The 21,646-nt window shown below is 44.5% G+C and overlaps 1 long non-coding RNA gene and 1 pseudogene across 2 annotated transcripts in view; both read left to right on the top strand.

Annotated features, from left to right (window-relative positions):
- LOC132649443 (uncharacterized) overlaps nucleotides 1–21,646 on the top strand; it is a 268,684-nt gene that overhangs the window by 234,311 nt on the left and 12,727 nt on the right. The gene's annotated exons all lie outside the window — the stretch shown is intronic.
- On the top strand, nucleotides 6,029–8,247 carry LOC110563029 (heat shock cognate 71 kDa protein-like; annotated as a pseudogene).

The following is a 21,646-nucleotide window of genomic DNA, read 5'->3' as shown; positions in this document are numbered from 1 at the left end:
TCGTGGACTGCCAAGTCTCTCTGCCATTACTGCCGTCCTCAGGAGTTCCTGAATCCTTTAGGGACCTCTGCCGAAGTTAAGCCAGATTTTTGGCTTCACCATAGAAAAGAATTTCAGGACGAGCGAGTCTAGAACAGAGTTGAAGTTAATTAAAAGATATTTTAAAGATGAGGGTCAAAAGAAAGAGGGTCTGGGAGGGAAGTCGAGACCTTAGGATATGGGTGTGGTCTTTTTAAAGCAGCGTCATGGTTGCCATAGTAACCTGGACAGTTAAGTGAGGAACCTTCTCTTTGCTAAATGAACTCTTGATGTGGTTTCTGGGTTCACTGGCTGGAATCCAAGCTGATAAGTAAGAGCCTAGATCAAAGGAAGGGCAGGGCACCTGTAAAGAAAGATTCAGTCTTGCTGTGAGAATCCCAGAAAGCCCTGGAAAGGAACAAGGCCATATTGGAAGATCACATAAGAGTGGTCTTCCAGCAAGGCTCATTGCTTGTCTAACATTTTTAGTTGGAAATATATGTCTATAAAGAAATACTGTTAGGCTGGGCATGGTGGCTCATGCCTTTAATCCCTGCACTCGGGAGCAGAGCAAAGCAGATCTCTGTGAGTTTGAGGCCAGACTGGTCTACAGAGAGAGTTCCAGGGCAGCCAGGACTGCACAGAGAAACCCTGCCTTGAGAAATCAAAATAAATGAATAAACTAAAGTTAAAATTAAAAGCACTGTCTCTGTGTTACATCCTTCACAGCAAATGGTGGTGCTGGCTATGACGGGTTTCATGACTCTCAGGTGGTGAGAGGCCTCAAGTCCGTTCTTTCCTCCTCTGCACTCTAATTTCTCCCTGTCTCTCTATGCTCCCTTCTCTCTAGCTGCCTCTTCTCAGAGATTAACCCAAGGCGGTGACTCTGGTCACAGGAATGCCTTCCCCACAGACAGATCACCAGGCAGCCCCGATGGCCTCAAGCTTGAGAATGGCCACTGTGTGTTTTCTGTTGTTCTCTATTCTAGCCTCCAGATGGCGCTCCTGGACAGACAAGCGAGCAGAATGGGCCGGAACCCTCTCTGCTTGCAACAGTTGCAAACCCTCTCAGTTAAAACTGTTTTGCTTCCTGGCCCGAAGTAGAGGCCGGCTCAGGGCTCACAGTAGAGGCCTTCTCTGCTTTCCTGGAGCCTGAGGACTGGGTGCTTGTGGTCAGTGCCTGCTGACCCTTCTTTTGTAGTGAGTGTGGGGAAAGTGTGTGTGGGCATTTTGCAGAGCTGGGGAGGGTGTCGAGTCTACTTCTTTCAACTACTGGGGAAATGGCTCAGTGGATAGGCACACAGTAGGCCTCAGGGGCTCCCCTAGCCCTCTGTTCAGGCTAAGCTCTCCTGAGAGTCCAGAGGCCACTGCATCAAACAGTCCTTACATTGCTCCTGCTGCCCGCGCGGGGGCTGGACAGGATGGCCTTGGCTGACCGTGAAGAGCTGAGCGGTTCCACGGCTCAACCATTGCAAATGCTGCAGCGACGAACACGGGTGCTCCGATGTCTCTGCGGCAGGACTTAGATAACTTGGGTAAACGCTCGCGGGTATTTTTACTTTCCTGAGAAACCTGCATACCGACTTCCACAGGGGCTGAGTCACTTTACAGTTCAGCCAGCAGTGAGGAAGGGTTCCTCTTCCCTCACGGCCTCACCAGCGTTTGTTATTGTTTGTTTCCTAATGACAGCTAGTTTCACCGGAGAATGAGTCTAATGAAGTTTTAGTTTGCGTTTCCCTGGAGGCTCAGGGTGTGGCGCACCTTTTTAGAATGTTTACTGCTCTTTTGTGGTTCTGTTTTTTGGGAATGTCTGTTCGTTCCTTGATCGACTTATTAATTAGAAGGAGTGTGCGCGCGCGCTTGTGTGCGCTTGTGTGTGTGACTCTGTAGTTCTTTATACACTCTTCAGCCCCTGTCTGAGGCAGAGCTGGCCCAGATTCCCCGAGCTCTGCGGCTCTCTCTACATTGAGCTGACTCTTCTCACTGTGCAGAAGCGTGTTAAGTTCATGTGATCTCCTTTGCCAGCCTAAGGGAATATACCTAAATAATTCTTATTTCCTGTGGTATCCGAAACCTTTTTCATAAACTCCTTGTCCACGCCTGTATCTTCTGCCTAAGTTCTCCCCTCCCCTGGCAGTTTCAAAGCTTTCAGGTGTTGTAATAAGTTCTTTGGTCTATTTTTATTTGACTTTTATACCAGCCCATATGTGGCATATAACACGGGCAAGCATACTTTCTTAAAAATAACTTTTAAAAGCCGTGGGAAATATAGTTCAGATAATGTGTAAAAGAGTATTTTGTCTGTTTTATTTATTTACAAATGATAGATGCAACCCTTTATACTATTATTAAAGTTTTCCCCACGGTTCTCTGTGTATGGAGGGGAGAGAACCCCATGTAAAACTTGTAATTGTTTTGTTGTAACTATTTTTAAGCACACAGTAAATACTGTTTGGCATTTATTTCTCCAATAAAACAGCCTGCCTTGATTGATAGAGTGTGTATTAGTTACGTTTCTGGTTGCTATGACAAACTGCCAGAGAAAAGTGTTTTGAGGAAGGTGGAGCGCTTTGCCTCCCACATAAAGGGTTCAGTCATGGGAGCGGTAACCGGAGACAACTGCTATGGGTTATGGGTGTGATAACTGCTGATATGTCATGGTCATATATGGGTCTGATAACTGCTGATATGTCATGGTCATATATGGGTGTGATAACTGCTGATATGTTCATGGTCAGGAAGTTGGTGTAAACAAGGAGCGGGAGGAATGCTGCTGTTTTTAGTACCCAGCCCAGGAGATGCTGCTTCAGGCATTTAGGGTGGATCTCCTCCCCTCACTGTCTCTCCCTCTCAGACACACCTAGAAATGTGTCTTCTGGGTTATTCTTGGCCTTTCAGCTTATGAAGATGAACCATCACGTATTAAGCACCTTCTTAATTTTTAACCTATTTATTTTCTTTTTTCAAGAGTGTCTTGAAAACCATGTTTTTTTAGATTACTTTTTTAAAGTTTCAACCTAAGAGTTTAAGTTATTAATTGATGGATTAATAATTTACATTTATTGTAATTGCTAAAAAAAAAAATTGTCCCTGTCTGTCATCTTATTGTCTCCTCATTTTGCATTTGTAGGTTTTATTTCCGTATGTTTAGGTTCTGTTTTCATGTTGTATTTTCTTCTGTTTGAAGTGTTTTACATTCGATTTTTCTTCTCATGATGATTGTAACTGACCTGTGACACAGTGTTAACTCACATTATTATTTTTGCCTTACATTCAGTGAAAACAAGAATGTAGCATATTTTCATATCCATCTCCATCTCCACTTTCCTGGAAGGTTCTGAACTATATAAGTTGGTTAACTGTAGTGCTACTTTCTCTTGTCTTAGTGCCATCCTCCTCTCCATTTTGTTGCACAATTAAAACTCTGACTAAATTAATTGGCCATGCAGGTTGCTTGGCTCTTGTCGCATCTCTTGTTTTATTTCTTATGGAGTACTTTCTAGAGAGCATTATTTTCATTATGCTCTTTATTGGACAAATATACTTTAGGCATTAAATGTTATATATTTGTGCATCTGTATCATAAAATATGTGTTTTTTTATTTTGCATTTGTCATTTTGAGAGAAACACCAAAGCCTGCCTCTGCCTCACAGGTACTGGGATTACAGGAGTGTGGCATCACTTACAACTTCAGAATCTTTTAGATACACTTTAGCCAAGAAATTCTAAAGCTGCCCTCTCCAGAGCTTGTCCTTTGAATATTTAGTCAAACTTAGGTGCTTTTGAAAGTGGAATCTTTCAGTTATCATTATGTAATAAGTCAGTTCATCACAAAACAGGAAGATTTCCCTCGGAAGATCCGAGTAGGCCCAGTGCCGCTCCATGAGTGTTTAGGATCAGAGAAGCTTCTCATTTTGAAGATCCCGGGGTGAGAAGCTGAGGCAGACCTTGGAGCAACTGTTGAGGTGAGAAGTATCTGTTGTGCTGTATCTGGGTCTGCATGGAGGGACAGGAGAGAGGCCTCAGGAAGTCAAAGGTCCCAGCTGGCGGCCAGCAGGGACCTGACTTCTGTAAGCTCAAGGACCCAGACGCTGCAGACACCCAGATGCCGGGAAGAGACACGAATACGTTCTAGTGCGTCCAAGAAACAGCCGGTTGTTTCTGAGTCATCAGCTGACCCAACCCAGATTCAGTTCATTAAACAGTGCTGTGATGGTTTTAACCTGGCACACCCTAGAATCTCCTGAAGAGAGTCTCCATGAGGGACTGTCTGGATCTAATGGAGCTTTGAGCATGCCTGTGGGGATTTTCTTGCTTGTGTTAACTGGGTGGGAAGGCAGCTTAGTGTGGGCAGCACTGCGCCCTGGGTCTGGCTCCCGGACTGTATTCGTGTAGAGATGGGGCTGGGCACAGGTGGGCAAACACACGTGTGCTCATACTCTCTCTGCTCTTGACTGTGCATCTGACCACCTGGATCGAGTTCCTGTCTTGACGACCCTGAAATAATGGACCACAACCTGGTATCGGAGCTAAAATAAGCACTTCCCCTATAAGCTGGACCTCCCCGCCCCTTGGCATTTTATCACAGCAGCAGAAAGGAACTGGGACATGCTGTTTAGCCCATATGTTAGTTAGGTTTCTGTTGCTGTTCTGAAGCACCATGTCAGTTTGCGGAGGAAAGCGTTTATTTCATCTTACAGCTCACAGTCCATCGTGAAGAGAAGTCGGGCAGGAACTGAAGCAGAGGCCATGGAAGAATACTGCTTCCTGGCTTGCTCTTCATAGATTGCTCAGCCTGCTTTCTTACACTGTTCAGGACTGTTTGTCCAGGGCTGGCCCCGCCCACAATGGGCAGGGTCCTCCTGGGTCAGTCATTAATCAAGAGACCGCCCCATAGATTGTCTGCAGGCCAATCTGGCGGAGTCATTTTCATAAATACTGGCGGAGACATTTTCTCAACTGAAGTTCTTCATCCCAGATAACTCTAGTTATGCCAAGCTGACAAAAACTCAACATGGACAGCAGCTGGGTGTCCTGTAATTTGTCATGACCATACATGAGAGCTAATGCAGAGTGCTATTCAAGAGAAGACTTGGCTAGATAGAAAATGATTTCCCTTTTAGGAAGACTGCTCCTCCATGTTCTTGCTGTGGGGAACCTCGCTGGAGGCTTTGAAAACAATCAGGCTGAAGCTATGGTTCAGCGGCTGAGCACTGGCCGAGCACTTGCCGAGCACTTGCCGAGCACTTGCCCAGCACGTGCAAGTGCCTGGGTTCAGTCCTAGTTTGACAAAGAATTTGGAGCAGCAATCCAGAAAACTATGTTGTGGTGGGCTGAATACGAATGGCCCCCACAGGTCATTATTTTAAAGGCTTGATCACCAGGGGATGGTGACCAAGGAAAAGATTGGAAGAAAATGTGGTGGGGGTTGGGGGTGGGCTTTGAGGTTTCAGAAGCCCAAGCCAAGCCCAGTGGCTCTCTCTTCCTGCTGTCTGAATATGTGGGTATAGAACTTCTCAGATCCTTCTCTAGGACCATGTCTGCCTGAGTGCTGCCCACTAGGCTGATAATGACTTAAACTTCTGTAACAATAAGCAAGGTCCAGTTAAATGCTTTCCTTTCTAAGAGTTGCTGTGGTCACGGTGTCTCTCCACAGCACAGACAGTGACTAAGACAAATGGTTATGTCTCAGTTCATCGGTTTTCACTCTGATTAGTGCCAGTCAGAGAGTTGGAGGAAGATTTAATCACCCTCCTCCAGTTTTCAGAGTTGGCACCTTGTGGCTGTGGCTAGCTGATTCTTTTTCTTTAGTTCAGCTGCCGCTTATCTCTTCTTATCCTACGTTTTGTAAAACCTGAACGTATTGAGATTATAATATGCAGATCATACTTAAAAGATACTTTGGAGGAGCATCATTAGAAACAGAGCTTGCTCACTGAATGCTGTGCCAGCTTTGAGGTTTTGCGTGGTCTCTTCGCCAGCACTGCCGGGCCTGAACGGTGAGCAAACATGTCTAAGGGACCTGCAGTTGGCATTGATCGTGGCACCACCTACTCCTGTGTGGGTGTCTTTCATCATGGAAAGATGGAAATAATCGCCAATGACCAGGGTAACCAAACCACTCTGAGCAATGTTGCTTTTACTGGCACAGAACAACTAACTGGGGATGCTGTGAAAAATCAGGTTGCAATGAACCCCACTTCTGATCGGACGTAGATTTGATGATGCTGTTCAGTCTGATATGAAGCACTGTGAATGATGCAGGCAGGCCCAAGGTCCAAGTAGAATACAAAGGAGAGACAAAAAGTTTCTACCCAGAGGAAGTGTTTTCTGTGGTTCTCACTAAGATGAAGAAAATTGCAGAAGCCTACCTGGGGAAGACTGTTACCAATGCTGTGGTCATAGTGCCAGCTTACGTCAATGACTCTCAGCGACAGGCAACAAAAGATGCTGGAACTACTGCTGGCCTCAGTGGACTTCGAATTCTCAATGAACCAGCTGCCACTGTGACTGAGAAGGTTGGAGCTGAAGGAACGTGCTGATTTTCTACTTTGGCGGTGGTACTTTCGATGTGTCAATCCTCACAATTGAGGATGGAATTTTTGAGGTGAAATCAACAGCTAGAGACACCCACTAGGGTGGAGAAGACTTTGACAACTGAATGGTCAACCATTTCATTGCTGAGTTTTAACGAAAGCACAAGAAGGACATCAGTGAGGACAAGAGAGCTGTCAGGCGTCTCCGTACTGCCTGTGAATGGGCTAAGCGCACCCTCTCCTCCAGCCCCCAAGGCCAGTATTGAGATTGATTCTCTCTATGAGGGAACTGACTTCTATACCTCTGTTACCCGTGCTCGATCTGAGGAATTCAATGCTGAGCTGTTCCATGGCACACCGGATCCTGTAGAAAAGGCCCTTCGAGATGCCAAACTTGACAAGTCACAGATTCATGATATTGTTCTGGTCAGTGGTTCTACCAGAATCCCCAAGATTCAGAAGCTTCTGCAAGACTTCTTCAACGGAAAGGAACTGAATAAGAACATTAACCCCGATGAAGCTGTTGCTTATGGTGCAGCTGTTCCGGCAGCCATTTTATCAGGAGACAAATCTGAGAACATTAAGGATTTGTTGCTGTTGGATGTCACTCCTCTTTCCCTGGAATTGAAACTGCTGGTGGAGTCCTCATCAAGCGCAATACCACCATTCCTACCAAGCAGACTCAGACTTTCCACCACCTACTCTGACAACCAGCCTGATGTGCTCAGTCAGGTGTATGAAGGTGAAAGGGCCATGACCAAGGATAAAAACCTGCTTGGAAAGTCAGACTCACAGGCATACCCTCGAACCCCGTGGTGCCCCTCAGACGCAGTCACTTTTGACATCAATGCCAGTGGCATCCTGTTTCTGTTACACAGAAGAGCACAGGAGAGGAGAGCAAGATCACCATCACCAATGACAGGGGACGTTTGAGCAAGGAGGACATTTGAGCGCATGGTCCAAGAAGCTGAGAACTACAAAACTGAGGATGAGAAGCAGAGAGATAAGGTTTCCTCCAACAATTCACTGGAGTCCTATGCCTTCAACATGAAAGCTACAGTTGAAGATGAGAAACTTCAAAGCAAGATCATGATGAGGATAAACAGAAGATTCTAGAAAAGTGTAACGAAATCATCAGTTGGCTGGATAAGAATCAGACCACTGAGAAGGAAGAATTTGAACACCAGCAGAAAGAACTGGAGAAAGTCTGCAATGCCATCATTACCACGCTGTACCAGAGTGCTGGTGGCATGCCGGGAGGAATGGCTGGTGGCTTCCCTGGCGGGGAGCGCCTCCGTCTGGTGGTGCCTCTCCAGGCCCACTATTGAAGAGGTGGATTAAGTCAGTCCAAGTAGAGGCGTAGCATTGTTCCCCAGGGAAACATTTGAAGGACCCACATTTAGCAAGTTACATGGCAGTTTCAAATCTAAGCTGCTACAATAAATTCCTGGGCATTCTCAATACTTGAACATGGAGAGGAAACAATAACATTGTACTTTATAAGCACTGTATCCTAAATGAAAAAAATGCAGTGTCTCAAAAACAGGTGGAAAATGCAGTGTCTAATTAAATATTTAAATTGGCACCATTGAAAGAAAGAAAGAAAGAAAGAAAGAGAAAGAAAGAAAGAAAGAAAGAAAGAAAGAAAGAAAGAAAGAAAGAAAGAAAGAGAGCTTAGTGTGGTGGTATACTTCTGATCCCAGACCTGGAATCAGGTACTAATGCAGAAGGATCCTGAGTTCAAAGCCAGCCTGGGATACATAGTGAGGTCCTGTCTCCACACATTAATACATAAAATAAATTTAAGACAAGTGCATATGGTGATGTGCTCTTAGTCCCAGCACTTGGGAAGCAGAGGCAGGTGGATCTCTGTGGATCCAAGGCCAGCCTGGTCTACAGGGTGAGTTCTCAGACAGCCAGGGCTACACAGAGAGACCCTGTCTCAAAAAATAAAAAATAAAAACAATAACAAAAATAACAATAGATGGGCAATACAGAAGTCAAAGCAGATGAATGGCATTGCTTCAGCCATGAGTTCTCTCTCAATCTGTGAACTCTGTACAGGCTCCTAGCAAAGAAACCCGAGTTTTTGGTGAACATGCTTTATATTTTAGACAAAATGAATGTCGGAATGACATGAAGTTCCCTTGAATTCCTTATCCTTTCTGTATTTTGAAAATTTCATGAAGTCAGCTCAGGTGATCCTAGTGTGTAATTATGGTAGAGAAACAAACCATCTCGTCCATTGGACATACCTGTTATTTTAGGCTTTAACGGTGTTTGTTCTGAGGCTATGGTTCAGGGTTAGAGCACTTGGCTAGCAGGCACAAGTGCCTGGGTTCAATCTCAGGCTCCACAAACAGGAACCAACAAAGAAAGAAAGACAATGGTTTTGCAGAACAGCCCCCTTTAAAAACTGCCCTCAGCTGAACTAATCAGATGTTATGAGACATTTTTATGATTCTAGCAGAAGCTTAATGAATAATTTTAAATAGATTTGAATACTTAATATGCCTAATCTGTGTGAATTATAGTAACACTTTGCCTTTCAGGGGAAGCCACTGAACTTGATGTTAATTTGCAAAACGACACCTTAGGAACACATGCAAAGACTCAGGAGAATTGTGCCTCTAAAAGCACAAGTGAGCAGTGAAAACCCTTATTACCAGAGTCACCTCATGGGATGGCTGGCTGTTTACTGCCATGGGAGCATTTTTCTGCTTAGAAACCGCATAATTGACTGTTCAGCTCTAGCTGGGAGACACCACGTGACCTAGCAACAGCAGAGAAGAGAGCCAAGAGGGGTTTCTGCTAGAAATAAACTTATTTCAAATCTGTTTTTCTAAAACATTTTGAAGATGGCTCTTCCTCCTAACAAACTAATAAATAAGTAACAATGACAAACAACATATATTTCTCTCGCCTTGTGTATGCTGGATGATCATTTTACACAGACTGGATTCCTATTTATCTGAGACTGTGTGAACATGAAACAAAAAGCTAACAATGTATTTTTTTTAATGAAATTACTTTGCCAGAATAGCAGGCAAAGTGATAATTATTCAATCTGACTTGTGCTTACCTAATGAGCTACTGATTTTTATTTTCCTTCCTTTTACTATTCTGTGCACCATGAGGTATTTTCTTTCTTTCTCTCTCTCTCTCTCTCTTTCTTTCTTTTTTCCTCTCTTTCTTTCTTTCTTTCTCTCTTTCTGTCTTTCTTTCTCTCTTTCTCTCTCTCTTTCTTTCTCTTTCTTTTCTTCTTCTTTTCTTTCTTTCTTTCTTTCTTTCTCTCTTTCTCTCTTTCTGTCTTTCTCTCTGTCTTTCTCTCTCTTTCTTTCTTTCTCTTTCTGTCTTTCTCTCTTTCTGTCTTTCTCTTTCTTTCTTTCTGTCTTTCTTTCTCTCTCTCTTTCTTTCTCTCTCTCTCTTTCTTTCTCTTTCTTTCTTTCTTTCTTTCTTTCTTTCTTTCTTTCTTTCTTTCTTTCTTTCTTTCTTTTCTTTCTTTTCTTTCTTTCTTTCCTTTTTCACCCAATGGTAAATGCTTTAAAAATGCTCTTCTAGGAAGGGCTACACATTTTCATTACTGTCAAGATATTTTGTATTTCTTTGTGTTGGTAACCCTAATCTCAAAAGAATGTGCTTTCCTGTTGTTCCATTTTGGCTTGCAGAACATTCTTGTCTTCACAGTATTTTAATTCTCCCTTTCTCAGTTCTATTTCCAGTCCTCCCTTGACACTAGAATGCTATCTGCATAGAATGTTATCTGCAATTACAGTCACTATCCAGGGGTATGCCTACTTTGAAAACACTGAGAACTAAAAATGACCATTTCTTGTTGTAGGTTCATTTCTGTTATTCTGATGAAATATCCTGACAAAAAGAAACTTAAGGGAGAAGGGGGTTTAATTCAGTTCTTAACTACAGGTTATGGTCCCCAGGGAAGCCAAAGTGGCAGGAAGTTAAGGCAGCAAGTAACATCACATCTCCAGAACCTGCCTAGCGGATGCTGCTGCCCACATTGGGATGGGGTTTCCAATATCAGTTAACAGTCAGAACAATTCTCCAACAGACATGCCCACACAGCAACCTACTGTAGACAATTACAAAGATAAAACTCTTCTTAGGTGTGGCGATGAACTCCCTTAATCCCAGCACGTCAGAGACTGAAGCAGGGAGATCTCCGTGAGTTTGAGGACAGCCTGGTCTATATAGCAAGTTCCAGGATAGCCATGGCTGCACAAGAAGAAGGACAAGGAAAGTCTCCCTTCCCCAGTATTCCTAATTTTGTCCAGTTGATGTCATTTTGGGAAGTAAAGACACTGGCAGCCTGTGTGTAACGTTGTGTTCGTCACTGTGTTTATAAGCGGAAAGGAAAAAGATAGCAATCAGTAAAGAAAGACATGGGGAGTTTGGGCAGAAGACAGACTGAGAAGAGAAAGGTAAAGACTTACAATCAGATTTTGTAAGAATGGCTCCGTCTCCGGAGAGCCCGAGACACAAAGAGCTGGCAAACCCGGCCAGCATCTGTTTTTTTGTTTTTTGTGAAAGAGGAAAATAAAAAGCAAAGGGTATGAAGGGAGGGCAAGGTGATGTATGGTGGGAACAGAGCAGGGCCTGCCAATTAGGCAGTGGATATTAAATAAAGAAGAAATGGAAGTGAAGGAGGGAGAGAGCTGCCTGGCCTGATTACGGGGCTCAGTCTCAGGTCTCTTGGAGTTCCTTGCCTACCTTCTAGACGTTTCCCTGGTTCCTGAGAATTCTGGCACAGTGGACACTTACCTTCTCCCCTGGGTGCTCTTTTGCCAGACTGGATTACAGAAACTGGCCCAGCATATAGATGTGACAAGACTTCACAGGTGGAATCTCAGAGGCTGCCACATCTCTTGTTCCTTAAGAATTCTACTACAAAATGGAGGTCCTGCTCCTTGGGTGGGTCCTTCCCAGCGTCCACAGAAACATGTGCAGCCTGAGCAAAAGTCCCTCTGTAAACTCTGGTTGGAACCAGATGTTCTGGTGCTTCATGGTCCTGATTCAAGGTTGCCTTCCCACAGCCCAGGGAGCCAGTTTCGGTGCGTAGTCTGTCCTATGACACCTGCCCTCAGTTTCCCAAGAGTGCAGTCACGAGGACCTCAGGCTGCCAGGTCTGTTTTGTAATGGCAAGTGGCTTCCACTGAGTGAAGGAATTACACACAGCTCCAAGGAGAGGGCTTCTCCAGCAGGGATCTCCCTCTTCGGGTGCTGCTCCTGTGTTGGGTCCAGCAGCTCTTTCAGGTCTTCAGAATGTCTGTTACTGAAAGTAAAGTGAAGATTTTCTAAGCCTCTCTGTCTCCTGATCTCTGTGTCAGAGCCCCCTCTTAGTGGGAACAGGGTGCTACCTCAGGTAAACCAGTGTCCTGTAGTTCTGAACTTTTTCTTTCTTCTATTTTGTCAATTTTCCTATTTCACTTGTTTTGTTTCATTTCGAGGTAGGGTTTCTATGTGTAGCCTTGGCTGTCCTGGAACTACTCAATAGATGAGGCAGACCTCAACCTCACAAAGACCTGCCTGCCTCCCAGGTGCTAGCATTAACAGCATGTGTCACCATCCAGCCTCAGTTTTCTAATTAAGGTAGAAATATTTAGACACCATTCTCTTCTCCTCGGAACGGCTTTTCAGTTTTTCCCAGTAGCTCTACCAAGTGATACCTGGGTGTCTTCTGCTATTACTAAATCCTCCCAACCGCTTCTGTGACAGTTACAGGAAACCAGGAGCAAGACTAGGAAACCACTCCAGTCAGGAGGTCACCACAGCCAGAAGCCACAGCCGCTGCTGGTCTGGACTCACACTGTGCCTCTGAGAATCTTCCCTTCACCGATACTGGGAATGCCAAAGCTGTGACCACAGCCTCGAATGACTGCCAAGGTTACTGTGGGGAAACCACACGTCTCCATAACCGTGCTTGCCAGCCAGGGACAACAGATGCCTGGCCTTGCGCAAATTCTGCTCCACTTGATTGATGGAATCTGAATCTTATCTGCGAGTTTGATTACAAAGGGATCTGGAAAATGTAGTTTTAGTGTCACTGTTTCTGTAATATAGGAAGAAACAGCAGAAAGAAGATGCTGGATGCCATGCGTCTGTTTGCTGTGCTTTCTCCCTGTATGTACAATTAGAAGGCACCGTTAGAGTCTCAAAAGTGTGTAAATAATACTTTAGCTTTCTTACTGGTTTGTCATATATACATGTATGACCACATATCTGCAGTTGTATATATGTGTCCATGATCACTATACAGGCAGTAAGATTAATAGTGATTTCAAGCATGGATTCTAGAAGCTGGCTACGACCAAAACCTGTGTTCCCGTGGTGTGGGGCACCTGTTTCCCCAGCACCTCGCTCAAAGATCGCCTTTGTTAGGACCAAGGAAATGATTTTATGTGAATGGATGGAGATGACAAGAGAGAGAGAAGGAGAGAGCGAGATGTGATGGGGGAAAGGAGGGTACCCCGACAGAGAAAGGGGAGAGGGCAAGAGAGCAGCAGAGCAAGAGGGCAAGATTTCAACAAAGTGGCAGGTTGATCCTTTTAAGGAGCAACTTAACCACGCCTGCCAGATGTGGCTACCTGGTAGGCGACACATGACCACATCATAGGTTGCTAGGCAACCCAGAAACAGGCTGCCTAAACACTATTCAATGGTTTTCACCTCTATTGAATCTAGCTGTGAGAGCACCTCCCTCAGAACACTGTTGTGAAGCCTGAATAAGATGATGCGTGAAATAGACACAGTATGAGGCTTGACTCATGATAGCTACTTAGAAAACCGTAACTCATTTTTTTTTTTTTTTTGTTGTTGTTGTTTTTTTGTGGTAGCAGAAGATCTAGGTAGTAAGCCCTTTCATTATATCATCTTTGCAAGTCACACCATTTTACACGTCTTGACTTGTTACTTTTTTGGATAAGTCCTAAGTCCTAATTTATAAGGTGAGTTCCTAAACTTATAAGTACTCCCAAGTATTTTCAAGAAGAAAATGCAACACTAGGATTTATTCATTCAGGTAGGTGTGTGTGTATGTGTGTGTGTGTGTGTGTGTGTGTGTGTGATATGTGTGGATACCTGGCAGGGAGGGGACAGGGTGGAGCAGAAGAAGGCATCAGACACATGGCGCTAGAAACTTAGGCAGTTGTGGACCATACCTTGTGGGTACTGGGAACTGAGCCAAAACAAGAGCATGTGTTCTTAAATGTTGAGCCATCTCTCCAGTCCCTTATCTGCCATTTTTAGACAGGGTCTGGGGCTCATTAGTTAGGGGAGACTGGCTGGCCACTGAGCTCCAGGTATCTGCCTCTCTCTGACTTTCTGGCACAGGCATTGTAGGCCTCACACCATGCTTATTTAAACATGGCTTTTATGGACAAAAACCTAGCTTCTCATGATTGCAAGGCAAAGACTCCATAGCCCATAACCGCACTTACTCCAACAAGGCCACACCTCCTAATCCTAAATAGTGACATTCCCTGATAACTAAGCATTCAATATATCAGACTATGGGGGCCATTCTTAGTCAAAGCACCACAAAGTCATTTCTCTTATCACTGGCAGAAGGGATAAAATAGGAACCTGTGGGGCCCGGTAGCATACCAAAGCACAGGCCTCTAGCTCCCTTAGTATCACAAGTAGCTGTTAAACATTTCAAAGCCCATAGGAGCCTCCTATCCCTTCTCATGTCTATGCTAAACTCCCTCTAGCTCAAGGGCTTCTGAAGTGAAAGTTTTTGGTTTCTTTAAAAACAGTTGAGTCATGTGATGCTTTGCTAGAAGCTGTCTTGTGAGAGGGTACGTGATGTTTTGCTGTGGGCTCTCTCTCGTGCAAGGGCTGTGACTTTGGCCAGCTGAGAACACCCGTGGGTGGACTCTGAGGAGAGGAGATATATAGAAGCCCACCAACAGTGAGAGATTACTTTTTGGATGACATTGCTGAGCTGGTCTTCGTGCTTCACGACACTTGACTTTCAAGAGAACGTGTTCCAGAGAACTTCTCGGGGCAATCCAACTGAGTCTTGCGGCTTTTGCTGACTTGTCCTGATCTTCTGAATTGTGCTGCCTGTGTTGCTGCTTGGTGTTGGCCTTTGGACTGGTCTGCTGGTATCTGGACAAGGAAGAGTGTTCTCATCCCAAGGAACTACTTTTTTCTTCCATTCCTCTGGTTAGTGGGTGAAGGGAAGTAGACGCGTTTAAGAACCCTAAGTAAAGTAGGTTTGGTGAAAAATCTAAGCCTACAGGCTTCTCTATCCTCAGCCGCTCATTTCTCCTTATAACCCTGTTACATATGCCGGCTCCCTCTCTCCCTTTCTCTGTGCCCTCCCCCATCTCTGCTGCTGCCTCTGTCATGGCCATGTCCACTCTGTTGGCCATTCTCTGTCTACTTCTTTCTCCCTCTGTTCTGGACTCTTCCAGATGCCACTTCACTCTCTTTCGTATCTACCATAAAAAGCTTTCTACTTAACCAGAACATATAATTTTCATGCCGTCAGTTTATACAGTGACAGAATTTCTCACCAGAAGCAATTTATAGGAGGTATTGTGCCAGATTCAAAAGACCACCAGGAGTCGAGTCCATTGCAAAATACATGAAGATCATTTATTACAAGCTGGCTTGGGCTCATACCCTCACCACTAGAGAGTTTGTGAGCAAAAAGCCTTGTGCTCAGGTTAGGTGGTTGACTTTAAGAGTCTGGTCCCTCCCATCATACCCAAAGCAGGGGGAATTCCTGTCTGGCAAGTATCTATTGGTCCAAACACAAAAGGTGATGTTGCATTTTGGATTGATTGGCTATAGGAAGGCCCCCAAACCATTAATGGTATGGCTTCCCTTGTTTCCTAGCAACTTTATCTCCAGTGGGCAGGAAAGAATGCAGTATGGCTGGTTCTTCCCCACAGGTGGCTGGACATGTCTCCATCTCGCTGGCCTTTGTTCAGGCTTGTGCTTTAAACTTTTCTCTCAGAGGAAGTACTTATTTTGATCCACTGTTTGAGGCAGACAAGGTATGGTGAGAGTATGTTCTATATGGACAGAAATATGCAAGCGGGGCTCCCCACATCACAGATTAGGAAGATAAGAGGGCTGGAAATGAGGCTAGGCCATTGCTCACATTTTGACCTTCATCCTGCATGTTCAGGAAATTAGAGATTTTTATTAGTTACAACCAGATGATGTAAGAATACAGAGAAAATGGGATCAATTAAACACAGAGAAGATTCCCAAACCTCAGCAAACACAGAAATCCAAAGTAGCAAGGATACATTTGATGCCTTTACAAATCAACAATGGACTTGTGCCGTGGTTGCTACAGGATGAGATGTATTTGAGGCATAAAGTGTATTCCTGGTCCTCTAATGCTGCTGGGAAAATCCACATTGTACCAGTTTGTTAAGCCCCAAGCAGATGCATTTGTTTCTTTTTGGCTGACAATCATTTGCTTGGCACCCGTCTGATCTTTCAGGGAACCCCTGGGGTCTGGTGCTTGCTGGCAAGCATGGTAGGCATGTCCCTTATGGAGCTCAAACAGTCTAACAATCAGTGTATTATTCCTGGGTGTGGTGATCCGTGCCTGCACTTGGAGCACTCGGGGAGGTGGAGGCAGGAGGCTGAGGAGTTGAGGCCAGCTTCTGCTTGTATAGCGAGGACAAGGCCAGCCTGGGATATGTGGGAGCCTGTCTCAAAAGAACAAAACAGCACTTCAGAAGTCAATGCTTCAAATAGTTCTCTCCTTGCTACTCATTGCCAACCCTAAGTATGGGCTCATACCTTTCTCTTTGGGACCCACGTGTCAGCCGTGAGGTGTGAGGATAGCGATATAAGTGAGGTGTAAATGGGAATTTCATGATGCATGACTGCTCATTCTCTGCTGAGTGCAAGCATGCAGGAGATGGGCTGGTGCATTGGTACAGAAACTCAATTTTGGTAAAAAAGAAAACGTGTGGGAAAAATTAACTAATTCATGTTTATATTAAAACTAATCTAGCTCTACTGTGGAGTAAACTGGTTGTTTATATGGGAAGTAAAAACATCAAAGAAATTTCTCTCTTGCAGAGGGCTTCGTTGGGCCGTACTTCTTGTTTTTTAGAGTTAACAAAAGTACTCAGCCATGCATTCTGTCAATCTTAGCATACTAGAGAAACATTTAGAAACCATGTACTTATTTACCAGTCTCATTTGATAGCCAAAGAAAAGGGCACACAGGAAAAAAACAACCTGATTTACATCTGGTATGGATTCACGTGTCTTCTTTAGTTTAATTTTGGATGCTTCTTAACCAATTAGAAAATTCAGAAAAGTCATATTTTAGTGGCTCAGGAAAGACTTAGGATGGTCTATGGCCCTAGCCTCTTCTTTATAACTAATCAACGTATCACCCAAGCATGAGAGTTAGCTTCTGCCCCTCAACAGTAGAGAAATATATTTCTAATATTAGTTACATATTATCATATATGTGTATGATGTGGTGGTGGGGTTTGAGTGTGTGTGTGTATGTGTGTGCATATACATTGCATGGCAAGTGTGTAGAGGTGAAGAGCAACTCTGTGGGGTCAGTTCTCTCCTTTTACTTTTATTTGGGTCCCAGGAATGGAACTCAGCTTGTCAGCCTTCTACAGCAATTGCTTTACCCACTAAGCCATCTCATCAGCCCAGATAAACACGTTTGAAAAGAAAACAAGAGGAACCAAGAGTAGCCACCATGCTTGCCTCTCAGGTTACTGGAAAGACCGAACATGGTTACATCCGTGAAGAGAATCTTGAAGTGATGGAAGGAGAGTAGAAACCACGACTAGACTCTAACAGTTGAAAGCACTTTGATTACCAGGCTGGCACAATGATGAGCAATGCTAGTCAGCTCACTGTTATAACGGACAGGAACAATGCCACAGGTGGAGGTAGCTCAAGATATCACTGCCTCATGACTGCTCTGATTCTCATCTCGAGGTTTAATATCTCTGCCCCACACCCTATCACCTAGGAGCCTTACAAGGGTGGTGCGTGTGTGTTAAATTTAGCAGTCATCCCACACCCACCACAGCAGACAACAGACAGCTCCATCTGTGGAATGGATGAAGACTGTGGAAAGCCATCTGAGCCCAGTGCTTGCAAATGAGATGGTTTTCCCATGAGAACAAGTGAATGAGTGGTTCTGCAAATCAAATGTGTGTGATTAGATCTGTGCCCCACCCACACCACACAGGAAAATCCCTCAGTGTGTAAGCGGCTCCAGTAGCAGCATGAGCTTAGGCTAATGACCCGTCTTTTAAGGGTCTTACTTTCTGAAGTATGAGTGATGCCTCTTTCCCCTGGGAAACCCACCTTAGTTGGGCAGCAGAGAGGGTCAGGTCAGGGTGGGACAGCAGAACCAGCCTTTCTTGTATTCCTTTGACAGGGAAGAACTGTCTCTACCATCTGCGGCAGCGTGACACGGCTCCGCATACACTGTAGACTTTACTCTCAGTGCAGCAGTGAGGGGTGGGGTAGTTGAGAGGCACTGACAGATCAGCCTGGAACCCTCATGAATGGATTCATGCTGCTTAGAAAAGGCTTGAGGCTGTGAGCCCAAGCTCTCCCTAGTGTTCATGTTCGCTTGTCTTCCTTTCCACTTCCACGTGGATCGTTTTCAACTTGGATTTCTTATCCTATAGAACTATAGGAAATAAATCTCTGTTACAAATTACTCATTTTTTTTTTAGGTCTAGGGAGATGGCTCAGTGTGTAAAGATGTACGTCAGGAAGACTGACAACTTCAGTTTTACCCCCAGGTGGGAGGAGAGAATCTTCAACTCTAACAAGTTTTTCTTTAGCCTCGAACGAAGCTCAGGTTGTGGCATGAGCTTGACCCTCTCCACGTATAATAAGTAATTGTTGGAGGATGGTTTTGTGCACTGTGTATTCAAATGCTGATTTCTGTAGATGTCTGGTTGCAGCCCTTGACATTTTCATCATTATCGAAGAATCTCCTGTCTCAATGTTGTATAAAAATTGCCCTTCATCATCTCGAATTGGTTAGTAATGGGTTAGCTGGGCAGGAGAGTTGTGGCAGAACTTTCTTGCAATCCCATGAGGAGAGTCCCAGGTGGAGGTCATGCAGAAGCTGTCCATGAGGAGGTCACTGTGAGTACAAAAACAGAACAGGAATAGCCAGGGCAAGACTGGTTTGCAAGGCACGTGGCTGGGAAGTAGATCAGATCAGCCTGGACGATTGGAATAGGTGACTGTCTGTCCAGCTTTAGTGCTTAAAGCTTTTTCATAAGTGTAATAGGTCCCCGTGTCACTGTTTGGAAGCTATAGTGAGTGTAGAAAAGCCCATACTTTATTTTACATTAAATAAGGAAATAAATAAATCTGGTTGTCATGGTACATATCTTTAATTCTAGTACTTGGGAGGGAAAAGCAATCAGATCTCTGTGAGTTCAAGGCCAGCCTGGTCTGTGCACATGATTTCCAGGATAGCCAGTTATTTAGTGAGGTATTGTCTCAAAGGGGAAAAATGTTTATTCATCTTCAAGTATTCTCTTATGGAGGTATAAAATGGACTAAGTTACCACTATGAAAGAATGCCATTCCTTTGGTGAGCCTCTTTTGTTCTACCTTCCTTCTTTCTAATTGGGGTGACTCTTATCAATACAGTGTCAGCTGCTTGTGGGCTATATCAGGAATCTCAGTTCATGATTCAGTTCAAATCAACAAACTCTTACTGAGTGGCTATTCTTGGCTGTCAACTTGACTACACCTGGAATTCACTAAAACCCAAGCAGCTGGGTATACCGGTGAGGGAATTTTCTTAACTAAATCATTTGGCATTGGAAAACCCACCTTCACTCGGGTCTTTTAAGGCAGGAAGGCCCAGTCCACACCTTCTGGTTACAGCCTATATAAGGTACATGGAAGAATGGAGCTTTGCTCTTTGCCTGTTCCTACTGTCCTTGATAGAAAGTCCATCCATGCACTGGATTTAGAGCCCACCTCTTTGGGATTCTTATGTATACTGAAGACCAACTGAGACATCTAGCCTCTTGGACTGAACAACTACTGGATTCTTGAACTTTCTGTTGGTAGACAGCCATTGTTGGATTAGCTGGACCACAGCCTATAAGTCACACTAAACAATCCCCTTTCTCTTTGTGTCTCTGTGTCCATCTCTCTCTCTCTCTCTCTAAATATATGTAATTTTCTCAGTCTGTTCTTCTAGAGAACCCTGACAAATATACTGAGCATCTGTAACATTGATGATACAGCATGTGAGATACTCCAGAAAGCGCAGGGTGTGCGAGCCTGTGGCTTCCATAGCTTATTTACAGTAAACAAAACCATTAGGAACAGAAACCACTACAGTACTGGGAAACACTTGTACCTGCTTGACTCACTCCTTGCCTCAGAGAAGGGAAACCTGTAGGAGGACAGAGTCAATGGGAAGGCTAAGGGAGTCGGGGGGATGGGGCAGGGGTGCCTGTGGGCAGTGGGGAACATTCCTGGGAGCAGAGTGTGCTTGGTGGAAAGGTCAGTATTCACAGAGTGTAGGAAGGCGAGGGAAGGCAAAGCTGAAAGGGGAGGTTGGCCCTGAGCCATGGGAAGCACAAAACACCACGTGTCAGTGTTTCCAGAATGACGTGGGAAAAGGCAGCAAGGTGGGGATTTAATCTCCTGCTCCACCTGACCCTGAAGACCAGATTTATCTCACAGGCAGTCTGTGTAAATTGTTTAATGAAACACTCCATAATTGGGAGGAATGTGGCCGACTTTAGGAAGTCTCCATTGTCAGTTCAATTTGTATTTCACAATTTCCCTGGATTCCTAACACAAAAGGCCTGCAGCCAATTGGTTTGTGCAAGAGATTCCTGTGGGGAGGCAGCAGGAGGAGGCTCCATGGGTAGAAAACTTGGCACACAGCCGTTGCAAAATTGGCTCTTGCTTATTAAGTTGGAGAAGAGCTTCTCAAGTTTCAGGGTTGGTTTCTGGTTATCGGTGTGAGTATGTGTGTGTGTTTAAGCTGGACTGTGCAATCCTGCTGCTCTCCATAGGAATAAGGACAGCAGGGAGAGGAGAGCCTCAGATTCCAGGATCCTAACCGCCTGGCACTCTGGGTACATACATTTGTGGGCATCCTGGGTTATACTCCCAGCAAGAGCTAGCCAGGCCCTCGGTTCCCATTTATAGAATCCTCTCTGATGGTGAGCAGCTTCTGAAAATGTCTTGCCAATGAGCTTTGGAAGGGAACCTGTTTGTGAATTACAATGATGATGATGATAATGGTTTCACTTTCAAGATAAATAAAAATGTTGATTTTTTTATACCTATAAGCATAAAATTAAGAAGTCAGTATGCTGGATAATGCAAGCTATCAGTCTGATTGGGTTTATAGAAAAGGTTTTAAAAAACAACAACAATAATCTCACCTCACCCCACAAAAACCTCAAAAGTGTTTCTTGCTTGGAAGCAAACAAACTAGAGGAAAAGCTGTCCCAGACTGGCGTGACTCTTTCTGACAAATGTTTATGTCTTACTTTTTGGAAATAAAGGTTATATTAGGTGAGCTCCACTTGTCCTGCTAAGGTGCCTTTTATGTGCTTTTTTTCCACTTATAGCAAGTTTGGTGATTGGCAATATTTGGGGGCGTGTAGGGAGAAGGGAAGGTCTCACTGTGTAGCTCTGGCTGGAACTTACTATGTAGACCAAGTTGGCCTTAACTCTCTGCAATCCGTCTGCTTCTGCCTCTCAAAGAGTGTTATAATCAAGAACTCTCACAGTTGATACTGAACTGTGACATCATTACCCAGAGTAGGGTTAGTCCTGCTATCTTCAGCCTCCTTACACTAGAGTTTGTGACCAACCCATGAAAGGCCTGAAGTTCCATTGATGTCCTTCCCAGATATGGGTTTTAAATAGTCATTTGGTTGGATAAGGAATGATAGCTTTGGAGGATAAAGCCATTCGCTCAAGAAGGTAACAAATGCAGATGTGACGGGGCATGCTTGCCTGTGATTCCAGCATTAGGTTGGCAGGGGCATGGAGATCAGGAGAGTTGTTCTGGGTTACATAACAATTGGGGGCCAGCCTGAGACCCTGTCTC

Source organism: Meriones unguiculatus, chromosome 20 (genome assembly GCF_030254825.1).
Source record: "Meriones unguiculatus strain TT.TT164.6M chromosome 20, Bangor_MerUng_6.1, whole genome shotgun sequence".
In the NCBI taxonomy this organism is placed as follows: domain Eukaryota; kingdom Metazoa; phylum Chordata; class Mammalia; order Rodentia; family Muridae; genus Meriones; species Meriones unguiculatus.
Note: the sequence above shows the minus strand (reverse complement) of the source record. Positions and strands in the feature narration are given on the sequence as shown.